At 34.9% G+C, this 19,423-nt stretch overlaps 1 long non-coding RNA gene across 1 annotated transcript; it reads right to left on the bottom strand.

Annotated features, from left to right (window-relative positions):
- Positions 1 to 4,764: 4,764 nt before the first annotated feature.
- LOC136845102 (uncharacterized) lies at positions 4,765 to 19,113 on the bottom strand. The gene is made up of 3 exons (XR_010855068.1): positions 18,804 to 19,113; positions 15,644 to 15,744; positions 4,765 to 14,377 (listed from the first exon to the last, which is right to left on the bottom strand). It is a non-coding gene; the product is annotated as an uncharacterized lncRNA (long non-coding RNA).
- Positions 19,114 to 19,423: the final 310 nt, after the last annotated feature.

Raw genomic sequence — 19,423 nt, 5'->3', positions numbered from 1 at the left:
AATAGACTACCAGTATCTCCTTTTTTATTCAAGATTTACAGTTTTTTTTATATATAATCCCTCCACCACTCCACAGTTGCTCTAGTGTCGAAGAGAACTGAAGCCTCACACATTGTATGGCTAGTTACCCACAGCTGCACACAAGGCAGATCATGAAATGTGAACCGTTTTCCAAGCTTCACCCAGTCCCAATTGTGTAATGTGATGATTTTCCAAATAAAAGATTCAAGTGTATACATTAGGAAATATATATGTGCATATTTATAAAACTGCCCTTTTTGAGCTATGAAAGGAGAAAGGAAACAGAACTGTATAGCCTTTTCACATGTGTTTGAAAAGCCAGAATGAACTTTCAATGCCACTTCATGGTTTTTTCCTTCACATGGTCACATATTCATGAATGTTACTCTTAGGTCATTTGGAAACTGTTTGTGTTAGGAGTAATGTACATTTTGAGTGTGATTTTTTCTTACATTTTAAGATATTTTAAGTTTCATTAATATCATTAATAAGTTGTGTGTGTTTTGTTAACCCATACTGTCTCGGGTGAATAGTGAGATGCTTCAAACAGAATATTCTAAGAAAGGTGTTATAAGAGAAAGCAGCATAAATTTGGTTGGAAAAAATCTCATATCCTTGTATTGGAGAATCAACACAAGTTTCTTAAAAAGTCGGAACAAAGGGCCACTAATTTTTAGGTACTGGACAAATTTCAAGATTGTGTTAAGGAGAATAAATTTAAACATCTATCTTTGTGGGGAGATAATGATAGATTACTGTGTAAAGGAGAATAAATCTGAACATCTGGCTTTGTGACAGACTGGTAGAGTACAATATTACAGAACCAGTAATTTTAAGGATTAAATTTTATATCTAACCATATGGCCAGTAGTTTGCATTCAATCAATCTTGCCTATATAGTATTTGGTAGGTAACCTCAAGAGACCGTACAGTTAAGTGTGTAAATTAGTAATTTTTGTAGTTTCTCTGGGACTTTGCGTGAAAGGAATTAAGTTATTTGTCGAGGAAATTTAGTTCCCATCAATTGAAGGTAACCTTTTAACAGCATTCATGCTTACAAAGGAAAGTACAATTATAAGTTCTTTATTACTTTATCAATAATTCTTAGTAGTATCCAGTGATTCTAAAAGCAATGTAACCCTTAAAATTTATATATTTGAGAAGAATAAAAGTAGAAATTAACCAGAGTGTTTTATTTCAAACTAAATAATAATACATTCTAAAACTGGTATGTGGTAATTGTAACAAAAAATTTTTTAAGTCCTGAGTCTGCATTGCAATGGCCTGAGGAGGGTTTGTTCTCAGTAAATGCTATCAGTCCGGCATCTGTTTCAGAGACCAAATCACAGAGTTGTTTCTTGAGTTAACAGCTGATTGCTCAGGTGGGTCAAGCTCTACTTTGAATGCTCTTCTAAGTGCATTATCATTTTCCCCAACCCTGCCAAAGAATCAAGCCAGGCCGAGAGAACGAATTACACATGGGAGCCAAAGTGGGTTGGTAGGGTTACCACAAGACAAGCCTTGGCTCATGTTAACTCTTATGGCTGTGTACTTCAGACAAAATGCTTGCTCGAACATAGTAGTTTGATACATGATGTGCAATTTCCAGAGTTTCGCTCCCAGAATTTCCTCATGGCTCCCAATTATAATGCCCATGAAAACTAAGTCTGGTCTCTCAGACATTCTGAAAAACTCTTATGGTATTTGAACATACATTTTGACTTCTAAGTTTTCTTTTGAGGTTACAAGCAAGGAAGTTTCTGCCGCATCTTGTACACAGAAAACGGGTCCTATATTCCCTTGTAGAAAATGGGAACTAAGCGAAAGAGACAGACTGAAATGAATAGATTCTCAAGTGTACTAGCCATTGTGGTATTGACTTTAGCTGACAAATTCTTGCCTTGGAGCTGTATAAGACATTTTAAGTGTAAATATTAGTAAATAGGGCTATTTGTCTATACTTAAAGGGCTATTTATAAGGAAATCTGACTCATTTTCAATATGGAGTTGACTGAAATAACTATTTTTGTGGCTATAGACAGCCTGTTTCCCTGGCACCTTCCAGCATTTTTGCTGTCAAATTTGATGTTTAAAATGTCAATGTCAGTGCCAGAACTGAAGTTAAATTCTCTGAATCTTCTTTTGACTGGGAAAACGGAGAAGACCCAAATTGATTTTTATATTACTTGATTTTCTTTTCAAATACCTGGTACATTAATTTAATGATGTAATGCACTGAATTACAAATTGTACATCAAAATTTTACATGATTACAAAGCTATCTCTTGATCGTTTTCACTGCAGTTTATGAAGAATGTTGAAATAACTGCATTTGTGCTGATTTTAGTTCAACCTTTAATATGGCTGAAAACAATATCATAGTCAAAATTATAAGGCTGTAAGATTGCCAAACACGATGCATTTTTATACTGAATATATAGTACCATGTGATTATTTAATTGGCTCATGAATATACATTTAACCTAAAACCAGAACTTGGTTAATTTGGACACATTACTTTGAAAACTTAGTTAATCTGGGCACTTTATTTTGAAAATTATCTCTAAAGTTAAATAAACTCAAATTGATAAAAAATCAATAAATTTGATGTCTGGTCACATTTAATATCAAAGTTGAATGCTTAATTTAGCACTAAGGCACCTTTATTAAAACCAGTTTACATGACTTTTAACTTGTATCCAAAAGGTGAAATGAGTATGAATATTCATCTACATTCTCCTCAAGTGTCTTTTCCAAACAGGAAGGTTGGAGAAATTCTTTAATGAATGCTAAATGAGAAAAACAGTGAAATTTATTCCAAATGACAAGTCTTCCTCTAGTATTTGTTACAACAAAAGCAATTAGTTACACCAAGACACACATACTGTCCCTCTAAAAGCAGACAAGTGACCCAAATGTCTTAAATAACTCATCTTATGGCCCAACACCATTCAATGCAATTGATTGAGTCAGGTAAATGGTTAGAGACGTGCAAAGCTAATGTCCTCCTGCCCCGTTCTTCCTCCCCCAGCAGGGCAGCAGGTCGGACTAACGTCAACCTTCACCGTACACGTGGACCACCAGGCCAGTTTGGATTCTGTGTGATTCACCTTACAAAAACTCATCCCATTGCCAGGTAATTATCAAGAAATGTTTAGTCCCCAATTCAGACATTTCTTAGTGTTTCTAAGTTGTCATGCCACCTTAATTTCCTTTCATCTTCCAGTTTTTACACCTGACAATTTCTTTTCTGTTAAAAAAAATGGGGCTGTAAGTATATTAAACCTACTGTAGCTTATTGCAACAGGGCTACAAGACTATAAAAAAAAACTGCAAAACAACCGCAGTGTCATATTGGTCTTTGACAAGGGATACAAGTCTAAGAAAATTACTCTTTCATACAGCATTGCTCTTATCATTATGTCCACAAGTCTACAAAAAGAAAATTAATCTGTTCACTACAGAGATCATTGACTCTTTTCATTCTATGTAAAACAAAATAAAAAGTGTAGCAAAGTGTTATCATCGAACAACTATTGAATATGTAAAACTTTCAATTTTGATGTTACACCTCAAGACTTTCCAACAGATTTTCCAGCTGAAAAGCCAAACATAAGGAAAAAAACATCCCTTGAAATCACACATTTTTACAAAAACCTCTAACAGGCAAACATTTTCTGGTCAAATAACAACTTGCCCAAAACTAACACATTCTACGCAAATAATTTACACATTACCTTAATTCACAGAAAAAAACCATCATACAGCTTTTTGGCAAAAAAGCTCTCAAGAAATAAAACTTTCCAAGCCAAAAAAACACCCTCAAACTGACAATTTCTAGCAAAAAACTCCCAACTGACAATTTCCAGGCAATCCTATATATAAACTTCCAGCCCGTGAAGAACCCTAAAAGGGTTCAGAGGTCTGGTTAAACAAATCATTTATAACTAACCAACCTATTATACACTTAGAGATATTCAACCCAAAACCTCTCAAACTAACAGATCTATGCAGCAAACTCAATGAACAGATTCACTTTTTATGTGAAACCTGACAAACTAAAGTTTCTTGGCAAAAACACTCTTTCAAACTAACAACTTCCGAGTATAAAAGTCTTAGGCTAAAAGACATATTAAGTCAAAACCTCATTAATAGATATAATTAAAAAATATCTCACAGAATAATAGACATTCTGAACTAAATATCCTAAATCAACAGAGTTCCTCGCCAAATAATATGCAAATTGACAGATCTTATAAGGAAAACTAGGGCTTCATATGTAAAAACTCTAGCAGACTTTCCATTAACAACCACAAACTGAAGAGACTTTCCAGTACAAACACATGTCAACCAATCAACTTCTTGAAGGCAAAAACAAACACACTCTAACAGTCTGTGTAGGCCACAACTCACAAATCAAAGTACCCAATCTAACACTTCCTATAGGCAAAAGTTTAGCATAATAACAGACTTCCCAAATTGCAAAATTAACACAAGCAGACTTCTTGACAGCAAAATCACAACAACCAAATGTACTGCAAACTAACATCCTTCCTTTAGGACAAATACCACAGACTGACTGACTTTCTAAACCTCAAATATATCAAAAATTCACTACACCATGCCCTGATCCATTCCATGTCATGACTGAGGCTGAGGACAGCTTCATTTTTCAAAAGTGGAGACTTTACTACATCCACGAGTGTTACATAATTGGCATGCTGAACAAACTTGTTTTCCAGGCCAATGACCATGTCACTTGCATACACTAAAAATAACAGTGGACCAAGAACACTGCCCTGCAGAACTCCAGACACAATATGTCTCCAAGAACTGTAACCTGCCTACTCTTCACTAGAAGAGACCTATAAATAAAGACTGCTGTTTTATACTGCTCAACAAAACAAGGCTACCAGACACTAACAATAAGTTATATTGTTCATCAGAACTGGGCTACAAGACAATAAATGCTCCTTTGTACTGGTTGGTAGCAAAAAAGTCAACCACAAGGAAAAGAAATCTCCCTTGAAATATCACAATCTTCCATAAAAAAACTCTCACAAACAACATTCCCAAAAACTAAAACGTTCTAGGCAAAAAAAATTTACGTGTCACCTTACTGCGCAGAAAAAAATTCCTATCACACACCTTAGCAAAAACTCAAGAAATAATACTTCCCAAGCAAAATAAAACACCATCAAACTGACCCTTTAAAGAAATACTCTCCCAACTGACAACTTCTAGTCAACGCTATTACAAACCTAGATATTCAAGAGAAAAATCCTCCCAAACTAACAGACCTTCTATGCAGCAAACTCACGAACAGATTCACTCATGTAAAAGCTAATAAACTGAATTTCTTTGCAAAAACCTCACAACATAACTTCTCAGCATAAAAGTCTTAAGCTACAAGACATTAACAGACATTATGAAAAAAAATATCTCAAGAGTAATTAACATTCTGAACTAAATATCTCAAATTAACAGCATTCCTTCGCAAATATGCATACTGACAGATCTTACAAGGAATAACTAAGACTTCGTATGTAAAAATTCAAGCAGACTTTCTAGTAAAAACCACAAACTAGGACACTTTCCACTGCAAACACACACAAACTAATTAACTTCTTAAAGGCAAAACAAACATAAACTAAGTCTGTGTAGGCCACAACTCACAAATTAAAGTACCCAACCTAAACTGTCCATATGCAAAAGTTTAGCACAATAACACTCCCAAACTGCAAAAATGAACAAAGCAGACTTCCTGATGGAAAAAAGCATCATAAACATCGTAAATATAAAGTACAGTACCGCAAACTGCAATACGTTCTTCAGGATAAATATCACAGACTGACTGACTTTCTATACCCGAAATCTATCACAAATCAACACACTCCACGAATACAAAGATAAAAAAATGGAGACTTTCTGAACAACAAGCTACAGTGGGCAGTCCCCGGTTAACGGCAGGGGTTCTGCTCCCAGCAGCGTGCCGTAACCCGAAAAACGCCGGAAACCAGAACATCTAATAATAATAATGGGATAATGATGGGACTAAGTGGCGCTTACGGCGCCATAAAAGTGGGTTAAGGCACCGTAAAACCAAACACAGCAGTGTAAAACTGCTTACGGCGCATTAAAACCAGGTTAACGGCCCTGTAAAATCAGGTTAACGTCGCCATGAGTCAGGTGCTGTAAAGTCAGAACGCCGTAGAGTTGGAACCCCATAAACCACAGCCACCGTAATCAGGGGACTGCCTGTATTGTAAAGGAACAGACTTCCAGAAAGAGTATATGGTTCAATTTGTAAAATTTTATAAGAAAAGTATCACAAACCAAGAGACTTAAATACAAACAACTTTCTGAGCCAAAATCTAGTAAGAACAAAGGATTCCTGAAACCAACTAAATCATAAACAAATGTTTTCTGAATCCTATACTTCATTCAAACACAAACTGCCACATACTTTGCTGTACCCTTTACATCATGAACTCAAATGATACTCAACACGACTGAATATTATCATCGTGCACTACCAAGACAAAACTAAATTATCCTGTGCAAGGCCTCAAGATCAATTACCGGTACTTAAAAGAAGAAAACATCACAAAACGGCGGCTATAAAAACCAAGCACCAGGCCACTTTCAGCCATTCAGCCCCCCAAGGCAATGAAAAGCAGGAGGTATAGTGGTTGGACAGCAAGGCAGAGAGATCCAGAAAATAAATGAAGTTCAAGGATCTAATGGTGAAAGTGGGGAGAAAACCCAACAGCTGCACTAAGAAAATTATTTAGAGGAGCTGACCAGCAAGATGGAAGAAAAGTTGGAATGGAGATAGAAGTAACAGCTAAAAAGTGGGTGCTGCAAAGAGCATAAGGGATACTGCTTACACCTTTTAAAAATGCATACAGTGCACCACAAGAAGTGACTGACAGCACTAACCCTCCACCGAGATTAAATATCAGCACACAAAGACTGCTTTAAACACCAGCAGTCAAACTGAACCTCAAACTCAACATCACAATCTAACACAATATTGAACATTATCACTGAATGCCACAGCCCAGTACAGTACTTCAAATTATTTTATGAACACCTCTTTCTACTATCATCAAATATTTTCTGAACACCAAAATCCATTTTCACAGACTACATCCCTCTTGAATTCCATTTTCAACTGGTATGAACCAAAATCAAACTCCAAACTACCACTGAGTACTACTTACCGAATCAAAAATTTTATCATGATCAACATATTGAAATCACATGCCACACTTTATCCAAGATTTGCTGTACCCAAATTTTTTTATCACAAACTAATTAGCTTCATCAAAATAAAAGAAATTGCAAAAACCAGTTTTTTTTTCTTTTTGCACTGCCCACTGTGACTTAATTTTTCATGAAATGATTTTGGTGCGATTTCATTTTTCATGTTAAGAAATAATTTCAGTGTGATTTCATTTTTCCTGTTATGGAATGATTTTGGTGTTGTTTTGAAGGTGTATAGAACCTGTACTTTACTGTACAAACTTCAAAAATGAAAAACAAAACAAAACAAAAAAGTAAAAAATGACAACATTTGCAGCCAATGACATAATTTGGTGTCACTGGAATCTCAAAGCATTGGGAAAAGGATGATATTATTCAGTCATCCAAATCTCTAAAAGTTTAAGAACCTCATATCACAAAACTGATTAACATTCTGAATCCTCAATTAAATACCTTCAGCAAGGTTCCTGAATCCAATTACCAAATATATATTGTAAACTTTGACCTTTTTTAATGTGCAGATAGTCAGAACCTCGGACTTCTTTAAAAGTCCAACTTTGCTGAAGGAAAAATTCTACATCAAGGTAAACTACGAAAATTCATATCCTACATCATGTCAATCTTGTGGATTTTAGTTGCAATGTGTCATTGTAGGCCACCATGACAATTTCATAGCTTTGAAAAATTATATTTTAATATCTTGAAATCCACCAGAAATTACAGTTACCAAATGTCAGTGAGGGCTATCAAACAATTTTCGAGCAATGATCATCTGCAAAGACAAAAGAATGAAATCTCTTGTCTCACATAAAACCACGAACTCATCAAAACAGAACCACCACTGTATAACTGCACCAAATCAGGGACATGTTAAATTAACCGAATGGGATCCCACAGTTAAATCAACCATTTTGAAACTTTCAGTGCCAACATGCCTCCACCAAACATGTTTAACCCAGAAATTGATTTAACCATCAAAAACTTCTACAGAAATGGTTTCTATGACATCAGAGGTTTGCAAACCTGTTCACTGAACTTAATTTATATCAGTACTGTACGGTCTCCAATTAGAAAGGTAACCCAAAGATGAGGACAGGTTCCTCATCTCATTGGAAAGAACAGAAAATCACTGTCCTATAAAACAGTCTTTTGACTCAGTAGTGTGAATATTATTGCACACAGCCAATACAAGCTATTTGTAACTTGTGTATAACAACCTTTCCAGTATATCAAAGACCACATTATCATAAATAACCCTGTTAAGACTGGCTAAATTTGTTTTTGTCAATTCAAAGACTAAAAGACTTCCATCGAAAATAATCCACGATTCACATTTAAACACCCATTTTTTCTAATTACTGACGATGTTATGAATTTGTAGGTTTCTCACACAGATTTTTAAACAAGGCCGCTGCGGTATTTATCCCTCCTTTATTTCAATGACACGAATGAAGTGTCAGCCTAAAATGAAAAGACATTTGAGCCCCAAGCTGGTACCCCCTTTTGGAATGACAGTATGTGTGAGAAATGTAATTAAATGTATTGTCATACTCTCAACCAAAGGAATTACTTTAGACTTTCTAAACGTTCCGATATATTCAATTCATATTTTTTATGACACCTGGCTGGACATAAATTGTTATTCAATACTTATCAACAATTTGGAAGACAGAGTTTCATGTAAACCACCTTTAAAAAATCAGCATGTTATATAATCATATTTCACTGCAGCAAAATTTTAAAATTCTGATCAAGAAATTACGCTTTCTAATCTCTGTAACTGATGTTCTACAAGTTAGAGATTTCCTCATTAACAAACTGACACGAATTTAGTATGGAAACAGTTATTAAATAATGAAAGCTAATATTTATCTTCAAAGTAAAATGTGAATCATTCATATCAAGCATTTATGCACTTAGTAATTTTTCCAGTTATCCATAGTGAAAATAAGCCAAGTTAACATATAAATACCTCTGATGATAAAGAACATAATAACCTTGTCAACAAATAATTATAACTCAATTTATCCATACAGCCTTAAAGGATGAATTCTGTCTGCTATAAAACCAACTATGCAATGGGTAACATTTGAAAATATATACATTGTAATGCTGTCTCTCCTATTCAACGTTTCTCAACTCCTTACAAGTTGACATACAAGACCCCTTTCCTGATACAAGATGTGGGAGAAATTCCTGCGTGAAATCTCAAAAGAAACCCAAAAGCAGAACTGTCAATGTAGTTCAAGCCCAAGAATTTTCCAACATGTTCTTCACTGAGCTGAGAAAATGGACTAGCTTTTTTTGGACATTATACAATGCAATATGAAATTCTGGAAGTAAAAACCCGTACGGTTTGAATACACCTGACCATACGACATAATGTCAAGCAAGTATCTGCTTATGTACAATGTTTACAGACATAAGATTAATGTAAACTAAGGCATATCTCTGTAACTTTACCAATCCCCTTGGACTTCAATGCATAACTCATTTTCTCTGAACGACTTTGCTCTTTAGCAGTGACTAAGGAAATGGGAATACACTTGGAAAAGCAAAAAGAAAATAGAGATCTTTCCCATCTATGCTATCAACTGTCAGCTTAAAAAACAATTCTTTAAACTAGTCTCAAAAACAGACACCTGACCGAGCGCCAACTGCTGAGAACAAATCCCTCCCCGAGTCACTGCAATGCTGACTCCAAGGAGTTCTTTATTCTAAATCTTTCCAGTTTTCTTTACTACAATAAATATATAAGGATTTCTGTACTTCAACTTGAGACCCTTTAACAGTAGGCAATAATTCATGCAGTTTCCTTTAGAATGCCAGGTTTATAAAACAATATTTATAGTCACTGCTCTGGTTCTCACTTTGTCCTTGACACTGCAAGTCTTATTTCTCAAAAATCAGAACAAGATCAAACTTGAATTAAAGCAAGACACAAAACATTACCTGTCCAGAATTACCAGGAAAAAACTTTAATATTATCAAATAAGAAGTGCTGACAAACAAAAAATTATTTCCCAACTCAAGACACCAAATATCTGTGGGCATGGAACAACCGAGGACCTACAAATAGCAAGAGTGAGCATGTCGAGAAGGAGAATGTTACGTCAGAAAATTAAGAGTGAAGTACCTGATGCCTGTGTACAGATGCATCAAGCATAGGTACCTAAATAGTTTGTGGTGTGCACAGGATTGTTTCAGCATAACTAAGTTTAAGTTAAGAGTAGTAAAATTATACTTTGAAGAATGTACAGTGTACATGGTAGTCTCAGCAAAATATGTAGCTTGAAATGATGCTTCAATGCAGAACAGTAAGATCTGAGCAAAGCCTAAATTTGGCAGAACTGCTTCAACAAAACAATAAGGGCTACTGTGAGAGAGAGAGAGAGAGAGAGAGAGAGAGAGAGAGAGAGAGAGAGAGAAAATGTCACTGTAGGATAATGTGCAAGGCTTTGAGAGGAAAAAGCTGAATAGCAGTGTTAGTGAGCAGACCTCCTTCTCAGTGCAAAGAGTGTACAAATTTTGCAGCTAACATGTTGTGCTACTAATCTGCAAGTTCTTTACAGGATAAATTGTACAGGAGACTGAATGGATGAACTTTGAAGTGTAGTGTGTGCCTTCAAGTCCACAAACAGAGGACGTCTAAAGGAAAAGTCTAATAAGAATGAAAGGCTGAGATGGGGAAAAAGGAACAATTTCTTAATTATTTGAATGAGTTTTAAAGTTTCTCATTTCTACATCCAGTTTCTGTAGAGAATGACACTGCAAAATATACTGCTTCTTCAAATTTCTGCCAACATTAGGCAACAGGGAATCTATATAACCAAGTGGCCCAAAATTCATGTGGCATACCATAACCAAGGAGATACTGGACAATGTTTTAATTTTCTTGAATTTTTTGGTATCACAATGGCCCAGAAAAAGTTTTCCTAACCTTTTTATGCTTTTCTTATTGTGCGATTAACTAAGGCACCAGTTAACCTTTTCTATCTGAAAGAACATTAAGAGACTTGACGAGAACTGAACAGAGATGAATTACAGAAATCCTTGTACAATTGACATACCATCTATCAAAAAACTTTACATTACATTTTAACAATAAGGGCTTACAGTATCTTGATTTCCCCATATTACTGAAAATCAATGACAACAGCATGCAACATCATAATAACAAAAGTATTCTTTAACATAAAAACCATCATATTACTAAAAATCAACGAGAATAGTATATTCCCTAACATAAAATAAACCATTTGCATATCAGAACACTGCAGCAACAGGAAGTATAAAATTAACAAACCAACAAATCAAAGATAAAAGTTAATTTCTCATGGCACAATCAACTTAAATAAAAGTTGTTTCAAATAATCTACAAACCCTTAGTCAAGTGCTTTTTTTCTTGAACAGCAAAGAACTCAGTTTCACTTCTGCTATCTATTTGGAATTTCATTGTTGACCTGAGATTACACATACTTTACATACCTACTGCCATAAACTGCTTCATAATAAAGCCATTCATAGGGTAAGTACTACAAAAGATTTCCCTTTACTTTCCATCACTTCTCTTTAATCTCTTCACACTATGCTGTTCAACCTATTTATTTACATTGCTCAAATTGACATCTATCATGGAAAATTAAGCCTTTGTGACAACCTTACAAGGATGTCATACTTTTGACTTACTTGTCACATGGAACAGCTTGATACTGTACTTCAATAACAACTATATATAATATGAAATCTACTCTCAACAGCTGAATTTGCAACAGAGGTCTAGAAAATAGTACTCAAATGAAAACATATAAACTAGTTTTCAAGATGATTTTACCCCTTGAGCAGAGGTTTTAACTTGGGGGGTGGGCACCGTGAGCCCTGGGGAAAAATGAAAAATTCTACAATTATATTCATTATTCTCTTAACAAGAGTCGCTAAGAAGCAGTGTCAAGTCTCTCACTAACTCATTCCCAAAAGAAAATACACCCCTTCTCTTTCTCTTTTTTTTTTTATTTTCCTTTAAATCTGAGAGGGAATTTTATTCATAGATGCAAGGGGGGCATGGAGGGAAGGGCCAACTCTTAGATGGGGTGTGGTAATAAAAAGGTCAAGAACCCTTTTAAAGTAGTGCTTGCGGCATGAGTTTAACTTTTAATTATTGTACCTAGAAAGCCATTCTATATAAAACAAATGCCCTCAAAAGAATACTTCTAAATGTGAAACTTCACATGGCAGCAGTGACAAGATATGCATTTTCATGGCAAACCTTGTACAAATTTAAGAGACTATTGTTTAATCACAAAAAACTATCGCAAGTTTTGTTCCTGTTATCAGATTTGTAATACAACTAATAAACTACACTCTGAAATACTTCCTATCCTGAGGGTACATTTGCAAATACTTCAGCCTGTGATACCCCTCCTGTATTAAACCAAGCCTTTATGTAACCAAAATACAAATAAGTACATAACGTTATAATAATGCAAGATGTAGACTTCAATGCAAAATTAATTCTTAATTAACTTGGAAATAACTTGACAACTGAAACCAACTAATGATTAAGACTACAAAGAATATCCGAGATACTTCAACTTCACGTCCCTACCATGATACGAGTTAGTTCAGCAATATCTTTGAGCCACACTAAGAAAATATCAGGAATCATCAGTAATTACATAGAAATTACCTGCCTTATGACTGTAATGTCTCGCTGGTTTTGTGTAGCATAACTATTCCTGACTACCATGTACTGTAGAAGTCTTATGAAACATCAATGAAGCCTATTCTTTGTAACTAAAGAACCACTTGCTATTAAGAAAGTATGTACGTCTGAACGCTATCAAATATAGTCAGGTGCCCTTACATTATTCTGACATTAACCTTAGAAAATATCATGGTATACTCTACATTACTGTAATTACTGACCAAGTAAATAGGGGGTTATCTTACTGACCAAACGATGAACAACTGTAAACATAGGGGTAAAATTACATACTAAACTATTAACTACTTAATATCACTTTTGAAAACTGCAACCTTTACACAAGTACCCTGACAATAAAAATAAAGTGATTTTGTCAAAACAAACATGGAGAAACTATATGTGGAAGCATACGACTATTTGATACTTGATATTATGGTCCTGATATATCCCAAACCATACCAGACTACTCAATACAAAAATATTACCGTAGTATAGGATATACAGTACTATCTGACAATCTTTAACTGCTTCAAAATTCATGTAAAAATAAATACCTTGTGCTCTATCCTGAGGCATACTGAACTATTTAAAAGTTGATACTGATATAGGCGACTTAAACAACATCTTGACCAATGCAGAGATTTGACCGTCTCCATGAGAGCATTAAAAAGAAAGGTTGCTCAACTAAGTATTAGAGAGTCTCGGTAAGTACATAATTTCTGTTTATTATGAATGTTTATTGATGGAATTATTGTTTTACTACCAGGTGGGGATGCACCTAAGATTTTGTCCTCAGCTATGTATCAAGACATACTGAGGTGCCTAACAGCTGATATTAAACATATTAAATTCCTCAAATGCTACAAATCTAACTAACTTTTGCTTTGAAACCCAATTCTGCGCTGCTGAAATTAGAAAAGTTTTTTATCACCAGTCTGTCTTGGGACCCAAAAAACTAACATTTGCGCAATACTAAAACCTAAACCTATCCTAGTCATGATAACAAATTGACATACTAATGTTTCTATTTCTAGAATTGTAGCCTGAACTGTACACTGAGATCAACTTAATCCACATGACAGCGGGATCTTTGTTCCAGCTCGCATTTTACGGCTTCTGTCACTTCCTAATCTTCTTGAATTCCATGGGGAGACTGGTATATTTCTGGTAGCACAGTGGTATTGCTGTTGAATTCCCATTGTGGTGGGTCAAATCCCGCTCAGGTCTTGAGAATCTTTGACAAATGTTTCTTGTAAACTATGAATGACTGCAAGTAAACATGGTCAACTTGCCAAATCTTCAATAGATATTGCTACCTTGCTTAATCTTGTGGAATGACCTACTGTATACCTGTTTTCATCTTCAGGACATATTGCACATTTTCTGAAAAGACAAGAAACATGTTAATCAAACCAAATAGTATTCATGTCTTCAAGATTACAAGGTATACAATAATATACACATAATTGTAACCAGACCCCAGGCATCCTATTACTAGGCCCCTATGACTAAAGGGGTGCACATGAGATAGGACCTTTTTACCCATGTTGCAACATCTGCAGTGTTTTATCAATAATATCCAAAAGAAATCCTACTAGTTAAAATAACAATAACTTAAATGTAATAAAGAATGTGATAGCTATGCAAATTTCACAAAAAAAGTGGCAGGATAAAAAGGTAGTTCTGTAATCTATGTATTATTATTATATTATTATTATTATTATTATTATTATTATTATTATTATTATTATTATTATTCCTCAGGCCTGGCTACATAATATATAAAAAATTATAAGCACCAAAAATGGAAACGTTTATCTTTTGTTCTTCCCCTTTATAATTTGTCTGAAATTTAAGTAATATACTGGATTCTTAATCTATTATTCCATTAAATCATTTGAAGAACTGAAGAATTCCCAGCTTTAACATAATAAACTACTTTTGTCCTCCCAAATTTTAAGAATTCTTGTGGATTAAACCAAAACCTGAAATTTTATATTTTCATTCCTTTCTAGTCAACAGTCCAGCATTTCAATTGAAGTAAAGTATTCTGATCCTCTGTAAAATCAAACTCCCTCATTCTTTGCACCTGCCTCAGTACAGTTTTCATTTCTTATCAATGACTTAATAATTGGCCAATTCCAACCAGCTCTTCCTACATACCTGGGCTTTGACAAACCAGTTCACAGTTTACTCACCAGGGCAGGCTCCTGCTTCCAAGAAAACCTTTAGTAACTGGGTACACAATCTGAAATCAAATCTTGTAAGCAATAAAAAAAACCCTGTAGTTTAAGTCAAATCCCTGATCCGAAACAAATACATTTTCTTAATAAATCCTACCTGTGAATGACTTAAATCTACCTGGTACTTACCACTCATGAGATGTGCATTTCATACCTTTCATTCATACACATTGAGCCTTAACAAATAACATGGAAAATACTTCTACTTTTGAAACTACAACCTAGTTTTAAAGTGATGGCCATGTGATTGTTAACATTATTCAACCTTTTCACATATCCATAAACTTCACACTTAATTTTCAACCCATCTACATTAGGCAGTGGGAATTCCTAAAGGTAAATTTCTTATCTAATATATAGACAAAAGGCTTTAGTTAAAATCATTGTTCAAAATCATTATTCTCACCTGTAACTTATAGGCAGGAGTCCATCACAATGAAAATGAAGCCTGTCTGTCGTCCACTGAGGTCACACGCTTCAGAGATTCCCTTCGTGCCGTAACCACCTCTGAAATGAACATTTCAAATAAACTATCTCAGCCACTTTTCACCACCAAAAGCCTACATATTCAAAATCTGAACTGCGATATCTAAAGACCGAAGAAACTCAGTGAAATAATCAGAAAGTTCTTGATTTAGCATGCTAATCATTGCTACCATGACTAAGGTATTATGTATGATATTACAGTGTAAATAATTCATACATGTTGAGTTTTGGATTATCCCAAAAACTTCATAATACTGTATTATAAAATATTTTTTTAACAGGCATATCCAAATTAGATCAGTAAATGTGAAAAATATTTCCTCAAATGTAATGTAATCAGTTGTCAGGAAAGGAACTCTCCCCCTGCCATGTTTGGAAAAACAGTATAGTATCTACACTCATACACAAAACACACAATCAAAATCCTTTTCAAACAAACTCCATTATAACCAACATTTCATTTCCACTTTCCAATGTCTGGTAATACTATCACCAAGGACTGATCATCAACTTAAAAGGATGCAAGGTAGCAATTATAACTGGATGAAAATCTTCTCTGCCAAAGCACTGCCTGCTGTTGAACATGAGGTATGCATCCTTCTTGGAATCTGAAAATTCTCAACTCTTTGCATTGCAAAACATTCTCCATACTTAATGAAAGCTGCAATGCTATTTCTCACCAACACAATTAACAAAACGATGCCTTGCACACTGAACATTATTGCAATGGAATTATGAATACTACTATTACAACTACTTCACCATCTGTTTGGATGCACAGTAGCCATTTATTACTTTTATCCTTTCATCTTGTATTTAAATTGTGTTTATTGTATTGTCTCTACTATTATATTCCATGTATGTGGGCATGAGCTGAAATAAAGGATGATACTACTACTACTACTACTACTACTACTCACCACTACTACTACTACTACTCACCACCACCACCACCACCACCACCACCACCACCACCACCACCACCACCACCACCACCACCACCACCACCACCACCACCACCACCACCACCACCACCACCACTACCACCTACCACCACCACCACCACCACTACTACTACCACCACTACTACACCACCACCACCACCACGTTTTAACATGTGCTTTGAATGTACCACCACCACCACCACCACTTACTACTACTACTACTACTACTACTACTACAAAACTACTACTTTTGAAACATCAAAAACGAATGAAACAAACCTCAGAAACGTTCCGAGCCCACTTAAACTTAACATAGGAAAATTATAATTTCAAATTCAAAACGGGATAATGGTTTAAAATAACATTTGACCTTCATTAGAACAATAAATCCTTTACTTCACTGAGCAAGGCTGCTTCTTTTAAGATCCTAAACAGTCTTAAGGCTAATACATTATGACTGATGTGACCTTCAAAATATTACAAGGTTATTTTACCTATAAAACCTTCAAGATATTTGTCCAAGCCTGATCGACTGGTACACTGTAACTACTATTTATTAATCCAAAAACGTCACCTGTGCATTCTTATATATTTGACATTTGGCTACATCAACAGAAGGGAACTTCGGAAAAACACTAGAATAAAATGTGCTTCCTAAAGCAGCTTAATATTTTACAACTATAGACCTATTTATGACTTCTTACATTAGTCATTACATCACTTGACAGTTGTACTTGGAGGTCTAAGAATCTGGTTTTAAATTTGGAAAATATTAATTTCTGGTCCAAACATCCCTAGGTTACTCAATTTTTTTATTACATCTTTTGAATCTGCATAAAAATGAAAAAAAATATTCTTTATACATAATTCTTGCAAACTAATGTTTGTCACAAAAAATAAAAAATACGTAAATGATTGAGGAATTTTTCTAGGTTTCAATTTTAAGAAATGCACTTTGGGACACCTGAAGGGACATTTGATCCCCCAGGGGCTAGTACTAAACATGGCGAAACATTGTAATTGAATGACTGTTTCGCTAAGTTTCATAATAGTCCTCATGAGGAACTGGAGTTTGGACCAGAAACAAACTTTTACCCTAAATTTCCTGATAACTTCAATCCTTGAAATTAAAACTGGAAATGGAGAAATACAAGAAAATACTGGAATAAAATACGCTTCCACAAGTGTACCATTTTGTTTCAATTTTAGGCCTACTCATTACTTCTCCTTATTTGTGATAGGCCTATTACAACACCTGACAGTTGTTCGTGGAGGCCTCTAAACCTGGCTGTTTATTTTGTAAAAAGGTAAAACTTTACTTTAGTTTCGCGGCCTGATTCCCGCCAATCGCTGACCGGGACAGGTTACGGCCTTTTCGGGGGGTCCAAGCCAGCCAGGTCAGGGAACGTCGCCCTAAATTAGGTAAGATCTGGTTAGGTCAGGACCTAGTGTTATAGGAAAGATTATGTGTATTTATGCATGAGGAACCTGTCCCGGTCGAAGGGCTGGGCATCTAAAGTAAAGTTTTACCTGTAAAAACAATGACCTTTGAGATTAATTTTAAAATATAGAAATAAAAGAAAACTGAGGCAGCATTTTGAAAATCGCCATGACAGAGAGGGCTAAAAAGGACATACCATAAAGCCTAGGGTAAGTTTCCCACTGTCTATAGGCTAGGTCCGCACACCCCAGGGGGACAAGTTACTGCAGCCATTAAATGTAGCCCCAGGGGAAGTCGAGAGGCTAATATTCAAAAAAAATTCCCAATTTAAGAAAGGGCCAGGCTAAATAAATAGCAAATCACTGGGAGTTTTCGTATGCCTAAAGATGAAAGTCAATATGTCTTAACTTTATTAACACATCTTGTATAGTCACGGTAGCGTAGATGTGAAGGATAAGTACTATGACTAAAGTTTGGGTGTTGGAAAATAAATATATCACCTTACAGATTAAAATTAATCGTTAAATAAGCTTCACTTACAGACGTTAACCGAAGGCCTGGGGCCACTTTGAAGGTAGTTCTTGGATGAATGGCCGCAGTTTTTGCTCTGTTTTTACGTTTATTTTATACTTCACTGAAAAAACTGCCACAAAAATTACCTCACTAAACTTTCAATACATCTAGACATGTCTTACCTTAGCCTTGAATTAGAATAATGGAAGAAAAAGACATTTTCTTCATAATATGAGCAAGCGAATTGGCGCAGCCATGTTGCATTGCACTTAACTCAGGTTCCAGCAATGTCTGCCAGATTGCCGTAGACAAATTGAAATAACCCAATTTTATCGCCATTTTCTTTGTATATTTCTTATTTGAAATAGAATATGCTTTTTATAACTCAATATTTTCAGTATATGTGTCACGTAAACCCTTAATTTATTTATAAAGAAATGCGCCGGTTTAGGAACTGAGTCTCAGTAGCTGAAGCGTTTGAAAGTCAATCACAAAAGTTACAACTGGCTACGTTCAGTAACCAACAGATAGCAATTTTTTAATACATATAAAATGCTATAAATCAGTTAGATTCCCATTTACAAAAATATATATTTATTTTAAAAATAACTATCTAAGTGTATAATTTTGGAATTTGTTTATTTTTGGCTTAAACATCCCGAAAATACTTGTTCAACTATTTTGAAGTCTGTTTTATTTCTGCCATGAATGTTTGAGAAACACAGCCACTATTTACTATTTACATGTGCTCATTTTCATGTAATATCAGTCTTATAAAAATATACGAGCGCTCATAATAGTC

Source organism: Macrobrachium rosenbergii, chromosome 13 (assembly GCF_040412425.1).
Source record: "Macrobrachium rosenbergii isolate ZJJX-2024 chromosome 13, ASM4041242v1, whole genome shotgun sequence".
Lineage (NCBI taxonomy): Eukaryota > Metazoa > Arthropoda > Malacostraca > Decapoda > Palaemonidae > Macrobrachium > Macrobrachium rosenbergii.
Note: the sequence above shows the minus strand (reverse complement) of the source record. Positions and strands in the feature narration are given on the sequence as shown.